The 8,215-nt window shown below is 29.6% G+C and overlaps 1 protein-coding gene across 1 annotated transcript in view; it reads right to left on the reverse strand.

Annotated features, from left to right (window-relative positions):
* The window catches only part of LOC109359122 (deSI-like protein At4g17486), a 13,164-nt gene extending 11,494 nt beyond the window's left edge, over positions 1-1,670 (reverse strand). Inside the window, exon 1 of the mRNA XM_019603664.1 lies at positions 1,659-1,670. The gene's annotated coding sequence lies outside the window, so the exon portion shown is untranslated. The remainder of the gene's footprint in view (positions 1-1,658) is intronic.

Raw genomic sequence — 8,215 nt, forward strand, 5'->3', positions numbered from 1 at the left:
GTTTTGCATTCTAGAACCAAGCATATAGAAATTAGACATCATTTCTTACGTGATCATGTACAAAAAGGTGACTGTGTTCTTGAATTTGTTGAAACCTCTAAATAGTTAGCAGATATTTTAACCAAGCCCCTTCCACAAGATACTTTCTATGTTCTAAGGAGAGAACTTGAAATTCTTGATGAACAATATCTTGATTAAAACTGTTTAGTTGTTTAGTTTATGTCTTGCCTCTATATGTTTAATAGTCTCTTGATTTAAATGAAATTTGTTGAAATGCAAAATGATATCTGTAACACTCCGTTTTTTTGCAACTTAGAAATTAGGATTTCATTATAAACATATGATGAAAATTTAAATAAAATTAAAGGCAACCTGTTAGAAAACCAGAGTGAATATAAAATTTCTTTTCATTAACATGTTCAAGATGCAGAAATATTCAATATTATCATTACCAAAAAACGAGGTATCACATCCAACCTAAAAACCATGATTTATATAATTATCTATTTGTTTAAGTATATAGCTTTACAAAATCATTAATCTTAATCTTAATATAATGATTATAAAAGACATAATGTATGCGAAAAGAATCACTCTGAAGTATTTTTCATAAAATATAACTTATACAAAAATTAGTTCAAAAGACCAAGGGTATTCCTAAATTAGAGCCAATAATCCCAATATAAACAAGATACTTAACTATATATCAGCTAAGTTCTTCTTGTCTATATTTCCATCAATGAATATCCATAGAGCAACTGCAACAAACCTGGACATACACATAGTATAGACAAAACAAAAGACAAAGAAAAGGGAGTAAGAACCAACTACGACGACCGCAGCGTGGAATTACATAGAGGAGTAACATTAAAGTGAGACACCCTATAACAACACCATAAACAAACAATGTCAAACATATGCAAATGATGCATGAAGTTAGTGTCTTATACAAGAGGATATTCACATCCACAATTAATATATCTTTCATGCAATGCAATATGCAATCCACCAACCAATCACCATCAAAATTACAATACCCGAAGGTCAAGATCCTAGTGGGAAAGCAACCGGGAGTACAGATATCCTTAACAACGACAAGAAACAATATCAATTGTTTTCCAATTACCTCTATCAGAGGTGCTTACGTGGTAAGCCCAGTCCGTTTCAGGATTCCTCTCTACCGATCATGAAATGCGCAAGGGGGTGTCAGAGACCACTTAGTTTGCATGTAAGACTATCCTGGTCATACAGGTAATGAACCCGGACCCTCACTAGACTATCCCACCTAAGCAACCCCTCAAGGCTTCTTGACAAATCACTGTCATTGCCACCCTTATCCAAATCCCAATGATATTTCTATCATCGTATCTTTCCATTTTCTCCAACTCCAACTGCACGAATGCAATGCATGTACACTAACCGAGGTTAGTCCATTAAATGTTTTAATCAAGGTTTTAAAATTTTGTTATTTCAACAAACATCACCTAAGTTAGTCATCTCAGCCCCAATGCATTTCTATCATGCCAAGTCCAATGGACGAGCTCAAGACGCTAACTTAGTATCCAAGATCATTAAGTAAAGCCCCAATTCTCACTATACTTTCAAGTGTGTGAATAGCCATAGGCTCTCATCAAATTCAATCGTTCCAAAAACACAACCTAAGTTAGTTGTCTTAGCCCCAATGCATTTTTACTATTACATGTCCTCAGGACGAGCTCAAGACATTAACTTAGTGATTTAATATACAAGCAAGACCTCAATTTCAAACTCTTGTATTTTTCATATCAATATAACAACTAACATATATGCTTCTCATTAAATACGAAGATCAAGTTATATATTTTGAAACCAATACAACAATCAACTTAATTATATTCTCCCATATCAATACAACTATACAACAGTCCATAACATAACCATTACAATTGAGATATTTCTAAATGACAACATTGTCACAAACATTCAACACAAAACAATTATTAATTCATCACAATACTCACATGCATTCAAACATAATTTTTTAACGACCTTTCATGACGATGTAATACCATAAGCGAGTACCTCGCATTATGTTACACACAACAATGAATTCATACACATATATTTCTAGCACAATCAAATATCTAAGACTTTATACATCGTCATGAAAAAGGATTAATGACTCTTACATGAAAACAAGTTTCCATGAGAGTTCCCAATCTACAAGACTCTTCGACTTTGAGGGAATCGGAGAGTAAAAACTTCAATGAAATACTCTAAGACCACAATGGTCTTCTCCCTCACCTTAGCCGCTTTATCTCATAACTTTAACTTGTTGCACCACCATGAGCAACACCGCTAGCATCCACTTCAACCAAGCATCACCTCATCAATCATTACAATCACAATCAATTCAAACAACTCAATGCTTTAACATAGAAGACATAAAACAAGGCTATACTTTTATTAAAATCAATTTCATCTTGAAAACAAATTTGTATTACTTCCATATGTCCATCCTTAAAACAAATTTGTATTACTTCCAGATAGTTAAAGTATTAACATAACTAATAATCATAATTCATTTTATATCACAGTAGCAAAATGATGTTGTTTACGATAACATATAAAAATGTTATATACACCACTTTAATAGAAAAACTAATTTATTTAATATACATAGACAAAATTGATTAAGAACTATAAATTATAACTCATTTAATTTACCTCTTGTATATCTTGAAATCATGGTCCAACCTTAGGTTCAAATGAAAAAGTTATTTCACTATTATGAACACAACAATTAATTTGGATGGGATTCAAAGAATTATTATTTCCTTAACTAAACTCACAACCCCTTCTCTCAAATCTCTACTAAACTGGTTTATGACTATTAAAATAAATAAATCTCTCTTTTAACGGCTTAAAGCATATAGCTATACTATCAGTTCAATTAGATCAAGGAACTGGAAATGTAGAAATAACAATCAGTGGCCCTTCAAGTTCAAATAAAACGCAATATATACTTTCTTTTATCTCTAGGTGAATACGACTTATGAAACAGAGTAAGTGAAAAACAAATATATTAGGTTGGGTCTAAAAGAAGTAAAAGACCATCAGGTATTTGTAACATGAAAGAAATCTAAAACAACAATAGGTTAGGCATAAATTCTATGAAAACGTTTATAATAAAATGGGATATGAGAAAACAATAGGAGACTTACCAATCTCTCTTTTCTCTGTTGCTGCCGTTTCCCACTACTATTTGGGAGAGTAACTTCTTCTTTTTACTCTCCCAATTGCTTTTAGGGTTAATTGTTACAATTTAAGTATTAGAAGTGTAGCACTTCTGCCACTATAAGAAGGGAATTAATTTTATATTATAATAATATACCATTTATTAGTAATAACAATATACAATTATTAAGATAAGTATTGTGTTTATGATAATAAAAGATCAACCGGATAAAAAGATTGAAAAGATTACAAAGTAAGCTAAATATTATAGAGTTAGAGATATAAGATCAAAAGATAATATGCTTAACATATTTTATCATAGAACATTATGATATCATAACTAATCAAATCAAAATTAAATTGAAGATAAATAATGTTATAAACATGAATAGTATATGAGATATTACTCGATAACTTATCATAAAAAGATGACTACTCGCAAAGCATATTTAATGCAAATTCACTATGCATTCAAAAATATTTGAATACTTTAATAATATAATAAAATATCATTTCTATCTTAAAAAATATTTTTGAACCCAATCTTACTCTTAGAAGATAAGATTCATCACTTGACTATAATATAACCAATGAAGTAAATTGTTTTTAAAACCATACAAGGTGATAAAATTTATTAAATAATCACTCAAGATTACAACTCCTCTATAAATTTTTTATTTATTTTAGATAAATCTACAAAAGTAAATGAAGATTCTTCACTCACATACTAAAATAATATAAAATTGCGGGCGTTACAATCCTTCCCCTCTAATAAGAAATTTCGTCCCCGAAATTTTGTTAGGTTATTCTAAGTGTAATAAGATTTTATATGTGTGATTAGACACAAGATACACACAATCAAACACAAACTCCATCATAAAAAATTAAGAGAATTTAGTTGTCAATCACTATGGCGAACCACATATAGGTTGATACAACATTGAGAATTCAAGAACTAACATTTAATCAAATTGAAGATGTCAAGATACAACAAAAGGATGTGAAGACACAACTTGAACAAAATTATTATTACGAGTACAAAATTTACCAATTATTTATTAAGAAAACTAGATCTCAAGGATCTATCTAAGTTGTAATCTAGACTATTAGAAAAATTTGAATTAAAATACTAGGATATTTTTTTAATTGTAATCAATATGGAAAGAGATTAAATTTTCATAATTCCTCATTCACGAGAGTGTAAAAGATGTTAATCAATGTGAAAATAGTTAAATGAACACAAACTAGATAGAGATTGAAACATTTCACTTCACACATGTCAAATAGTCATAAAACAAATTCAAAAAATTTCAAAATTTACATTTATCACATTACATTGAGAGAGAAAAGAAAATATTCATCAAATAAATAATCATCTAGGCATATAAGGATTTTAAAAATTCAAAGAGCAAAACAAAATGGTCATAAGTTACCAAGTCTAGATTACATTCCCATATTTAAAATAGGAGTGATAGAAGGAAATTTGATATCTTATATATTCAATTTGAGACATAAAGACAATATACCATACCAAAAATATATATTCCATTATCATGATAATTGAATTTTCATAAATATCATTAGAAGGACATGAAGTAAATACAAACAATGAAAGTACAATTCGAATAGACAATTTTAGAACTCAAATACCTATATCAAGTTTAAAAATGAAATTCTAGAATATACTCAAAGAGTTATACAAAATTGTCCTTATCTTAGACACAATTATCTGCAAAAAGGCTTGGAATTCTCAATATCAAACAAAAATAATGTTGAGTGGAATACTACAATCCAACCAAGGCAACTTTTGAAAATAGATTAGATAGAAGACCTATATCAATCACCTTATAAGAGTAAGAGTTAAACACATTTATTTCAAGAATAGTTATGTTTTTAAAGAACCAAAATCAATTAACCATGCATAGATTATATGAATAGGAAGGCAAAGAACACAAGGTTTACAAAGACAAATTGGTTCAGAAGTTGCATACTAACCATTAAGATTCTTAAAATTTATGTACGTAAAGATATATGTATAAAATATCTTAATTATATATATAAATACATAGCAGATGCTAATGCACATGGAACAAAAGAAAGATTGAAAGTACAGTAACTATGCATATATTAATATACGTTATAGTTATATTAGATAGTGTTAATATTCAATTTCAAAATATTAATTAATATAGATGATGTAAAAAGGTACAAAGATAGCATCAATAATTTAGCTAATTCAATTACCACTACTTATGGAGAGGATGAAAGCAAAATTAGTTTGAAAGCAAAATTAGTTTAGCAACATCTCACTAAAACTAAAGTGACACGATATCAAAAGTACATTATTAGCATCATGGACAAATATACATATATAAAGGTACAAACCTATTTTTTTCCTATCATTATACCTTTATCATGCACACTTCTTATAATAATTCACTTGTGGTTAACAAGGATTTAGAAAGTCAAGTTCAAATTATGAGCATATAAAGATTCCATTTTTATACAAAGATATCCTTCTGGGTGGTATTTAAGTACTTAACCCAATATCAATCCATACTTTTAACCAAAAATATTTTTTTTTATAAATATATAAAACTTATGCAAACAATAAAATTTTAATTTTGGCAACTCATGAAAACAAATACACAAGACATTGTCTCATCAAAACACACAAAGTACCTTTATTTTCCTTTTTGGTAATTTCCTTTTTGCTTTGCTAACACAATATTTCAAAACCATTAAAACGTTATTAGTAATATTCAATAAACTATAGTCATTTACATGTTAATATCACTCCATTAAATTACCTATAATGTTATTAGAATGAAACTAAATTTATTTGTTCAAGAATTCATCTATCTAAGATAAAATGGGAAGACAATATCAACTAATTTAAAATAGATAGATATATTATAATTGCACTGCATAACAAGTTATACACAAGTTCATCATTTAAATTTAATTACTAAACTTTTATGCATTACAAGAAAACATATATTGAAGTAGTAATCAATATGTACAAATTTATTTTAAGGAAAACAAGGTAGAGCACAAGATAGAGAACTTCAGAAAAGAAAATTAACGGCTACACACTATATAATAAAGAGGTGGAATTAGCCAAAAGTCTAATAACAAAGTAAAACTACACCTATTCATATTTGTTTCAGCCATGAGAAAGTGCCAAAATAATTAAAAGAATATTTCAATCAGGGAGGTTTATGACAATAAGTATCACACCACACATGGATTTTAATAATAATATTAAAAAACTAAATTCTTGATCCAAGACCATCAAATCACAATGCAAGGAGAGAAAACAAAAATAAGAACTCAAGACTTTATTATAAAGATATGATTAAATGAATATTAAGGTATACCCCATGACGTCTACAAGGGTGACTCATGTGATGAGAAGTTACACAAATAAAAATAAGACATCAAGGAGAAATTAGCTTCAGGTAACACAAAATAAACAAAGAGTCACACAACAAAAGTTAATTAGGATATGCTAGTCTATCATCTAATAAACTTGTCGAGATCACCCTCATAAATTTAAGCTATTATTATATATTTCACAAATAAAAATAAAAATGTCACCAACAAATCATGAAGTGAGATGAGAAACACAATGAAACAAACAAACAATCAGACCAGAGTCACACAGAGAAAGGGTACATAAGGCCATACCCCAAGCCGGATAGGAAAGACCAGCTCTGATACCACTATTGTAACACTCTGTTTTTTTTGCAACTTAGAAATTAGGATTTCATTATAAAAATATGATGAAAATTTAAATAAAATTAAAGGCAACCTGTTAGAAAACCAGAGTGAATATAAAATTTCTTTTCATTAACATGTTCAAGATGCAGAAATATTCAATATTATCATTACTAAAAAACGAGGTATCACATCCAACCCGAAAACCATGATTTATATAATTATCTATTTGTTTAAGTATATAGCTTTACAAAATCATTAATCTTAATCTTAATATAATGATTATAAAAGACATCATGTATGCGAAAAGAATCACTCTGAAGTATTTTTCATAAAATATAACTTATACAAAAATTAGTTCAAAAGACCAAGGGTATTCCTAAATTAGAGCCAATAATCCCAATATAAACAAGATACTTAACTCTATATCAGCTAAGTTCTTCTTGTCTATATTTCCATCAATGAATATCCATAGAGCAACTGCAACAAACCTGGACATACACATAGTATAGACAAAACAAAAGACAAAGAAAAGGGAGTAAGAACCAACTACGACGACCGCAGCGTGGAATTACATAGAGGAGTAACATTAAAGTGAGACACCCTATAACAACACCATAAACAAACAATGTCAAACATATGCAAATGATGCATGAAGTTAGTGTCTTATACAAGAGGATATTCACATCCACAATTAATATATCTTTCATGCAATGCAATATGCAATTCACCAACCAATCACCACCAACATTACAATACTCGAAGGTCAAGATCCTAGTGAGAAAGCAACCGGGAGTACAGATATCCTTAACAACGGCAAGTAACAATATCAATTGTTTTCCAATTACCTCTATCAGAGGTGCTTACATGGTAAGCCCAGTCCGTTTCAGGATTCCTCTCTACCGATCATGAAATGCGCAAGGGGGTGTCAGAGACCACTTAGTTTACATGTAAAACTATCCTGGTCATACGGTAATGAACCGGGACCCTCACTAGACTATCCCACCTAAGCAATCCCTCAAGGCTTCTTGACAAATCACTGTCATTGCCACCCCTATCCAAATCTCAATGATATTTCTATCATTGTATCTATCCAAATCCCAATGATATACTATCCAAATCCCAATGATATTTCTACCATGCCCGTTAATCGATTAAAACCAACAGTTTAAGTGCAGACAACACCTCGGTTTCACGCTTTTTTGGCATTTTTCTCCATTTCCTCTTGCTTTTGAGTCTATGTAATTGTAACTCAACTGACCCAAGTGCATTAAGCTAG

Source organism: Lupinus angustifolius, chromosome LG11, assembly GCF_001865875.1.
Source record: "Lupinus angustifolius cultivar Tanjil chromosome LG11, LupAngTanjil_v1.0, whole genome shotgun sequence".
NCBI classification, from domain to species: Eukaryota; Viridiplantae; Streptophyta; class Magnoliopsida; order Fabales; family Fabaceae; genus Lupinus; species Lupinus angustifolius.